Source organism: Tenrec ecaudatus, chromosome 18 (assembly GCF_050624435.1).
Source record: "Tenrec ecaudatus isolate mTenEca1 chromosome 18, mTenEca1.hap1, whole genome shotgun sequence".
NCBI classification, from domain to species: Eukaryota; Metazoa; Chordata; class Mammalia; order Afrosoricida; family Tenrecidae; genus Tenrec; species Tenrec ecaudatus.
The window spans coordinates 65,593,158-65,596,061 of NC_134547.1; the positions used below are offsets into that span (position 1 = coordinate 65,593,158).

The following is a 2,904-nucleotide window of genomic DNA, read 5'->3' on the forward strand; positions in this document are numbered from 1 at the left end:
AGTAACACGACTGTAATAGTTATAAGGCTTCATGGGAGATGATGAAAGGTCCTAAAATTAGATTATGGTGCTGGTTTTGCAATATGTAAATCCACTCAGAACATTCAGTTGTACACTCTGAGTGGATGGACTAAATTATATGTGACTATATGTCAGCTGGGTAGTTAAAAATGGACAAATTATTTGAATAGTCATTTTACAAAAGAAGAAAAAGACACCTTTAAAAAGATAGAAATACAGGCAACGGATCTGGATAAAATAGTTAAAAACCATATATCAGATAAAAATTTAGTAACAGAAACACAGGAAAAATTCTTAACATTTGGCAGCTAAAAGACAAGCAGCCCAATTTAAAACTGGACAAAGGACCCAAGTAAACAATTTTCTTTTTCTCCTTCTTATTATTTTTAATTATTCTTATTATTTTTCGAATAAATGATTTTCAAAGAATTCAAGCAAATGAAAAGCACACCTAAGTACCTAAAAGTGCTCAGTGTAATTAGTTATTAGGAAAATGCAAATTAAATCACAGGGAAATAACATTTAGCACCTATTAGAATGGCTGTAAGAAAAAATTTGAGAACCATGGCTAAGGTGTGGAGAAAACAGGAAGCATTGCTGGTAGATGTGCAAAAATAATGTAGCTACCTTACAAAACAGTCTGTAAGGTTTTTTGGGGGTTTTTTTTGGCAGGCAGACCAGGTCCTTTATGCAGGTCAACGTACAAGGTGACCCCAAGACGAGCGGTTCCTGTGTGGGAGCTTCAATTTCCCTCCCCCAAATCCTGATCCAACAGCTGCCAACGCCAAGGGGTTGGTGCAGGGTGCTTGGTCACAGGCACTGGTGCTGCTGCGCTGGCCCGCAGGGGGGACATGGGAGGATGTCACTTCTTCACAATCGGAATGACATCTTCATCCTCCAACGTGTGATCCTTCCCCACTTTCTGAGGATTATGTTTCACAGAGAGACCCCACACCAGAGCGTATTGAAATTCCTTGATGAGGTTTTTGTGAATCTTCATGCAGAAATCCTCCGCGGTTGTCCTGGAGTCGGGGAGCACGACCGGGAACGTATAATCCGGTCACTGGCCTTTGGGTTTGGTGTAAATCCGCACTCGTTTCAGGTAGTCCCAGATCTTTTCCAAAAGGTCATCAAAATTCCAGCGGTGATGAGCAGAGATGGGCACACAGTGAGGCACCTTGTAGATGATATGCAGTTCCTCAATGGAGATCGGATCGATCTTATTTAACACATAGATGCAGGGGATGTAGACTCTCTTTCCTTCCACCACGTCAATAAGGTCATCGGCCGTGGCATCGCTCCGCAGCGTCACATCGGCATTGTGGATTTTGTATTCAGCCAGAATGCCCTTCACGGTTTCCACATCCAGCTCACTCTGAGGGCAAGTGGCTGTAGGATGCATGCCTCCTTGTCCTTCTTCTTAAAGCCAATGTTCAAGGACTTGCTGTTCAAACGAATCCCAAAGCCTTCCAGCTCGTTCTCAATGATCTTCTTATGCCCCAAGGGCTTCAGGACATCCAGAACAATCAGGATCAAGTTACAGGTTCGGGCCACTGCAATCACTTGGCGACCTCTACCTTTGCCATCCTTGGCACATTCAATGATTCCAGGGAGATCCAGAAGCTGTATCTTGGCACCTTTCTATCTGATGACACCAGGCACAGTGGTCAGAGTAGTGTACTCATAGGCTGCCACCTCAGAATACACCCCCGCCACATTATTGAGCAGCGTTGACTTCCCACAGATGGAAAACCGACAAATCCAATTCATGCGTCACCTGTCTTGGCCACATCAAAACCTTCTCCTGGTCCACCTTTTGGAGGGATGAGTTCTCTGCGAAGCTTAGCCAAGCGTGCCTTGAGCAGCCCTAGGTGGTGTGCTGTGGCCTTGTTCCGTTGGGTTCGAGCCATCTCGGCTTCGATCTCCCCGATCTTGGCTAGGGTACTGCTCATCTTGGCGAGCGCCCAGGTGCGAATGCCGAATGCCGGCGGCCCACTCTCGCTCTCCTCACACACCCTGTCAGGTTTTTAAAATGTTAAATATGAATGTGCTGAACAACCCAACGATTCCACTCTAAGATATCTATCCAAGAGAAATAGAAACTTCGTTTTACTAAAGACTTGCACGTGGATGTAAAATCATAGCAGTCATTCATATGTGCAAAGAATGACCATTTTCGCCAACTGGTGAATGAATAAATGGACTGTGGAATAGCCACGTAAAAAGGTACGTGCTGTTGTTAGATGCTTTTGAGTCAGTTCTAACTCGCGACAGAATGAAACTATCCCGTTGTGCACCCCCTGACAATTGTCGCTATGTTTGAGCCCATTGTCAAAGTCATTGTGCCAGTGTCTGACCCTCCTCCCGTTGACCAAGCACAGTGTCCTTCTGGAGGGATTGGTCTTTCGTGATAACATGTACCAAGCACGTGAGACAGAGTGTCGCCAGGCTTGTTCCTAAGGAACATTCTGGCTGTCCTTCCAAGACAGATTTGTTTGTTCTTCTGGTGCTTCGCGGTGTAGACAATAGTCTCATCGACACCATAATTCAAAGCTATCTCTCCTTTTGTATTTACTGCCCAGCTTTCGCTTGCATATGAAGTGATTGGAAAAGACCATATTTTGGGTTAATCACAGCGAGTTCTCAAAGTGACATCTTTTCATCTTTTTAAACATTATGAAAGGATCTCTTATAATAGATTTTGCAACTCTCTTGACGACTATTGCCAGGAGTATTTTGTGGATCCAAATATATTGCAATTCTTGACAACTTCAATGTTTTCCCTGTTACTTATTGGTCCCATTGTTGAGGGGTTTTATGTTCTTTGGAGAATCATCGCCACGCCTCCAGTGAAACTTGGACGTCTTCCTCCAGCACCAGTGC

General features: G+C 44.3%; 1 pseudogene; it reads right to left on the bottom strand.

Moving 5' to 3' along the window:
- Positions 1-868: 868 nt before the first annotated feature.
- Positions 869-1,973, bottom strand: LOC142431995 (developmentally-regulated GTP-binding protein 1 pseudogene; annotated as a pseudogene).
- Positions 1,974-2,904: the final 931 nt, after the last annotated feature.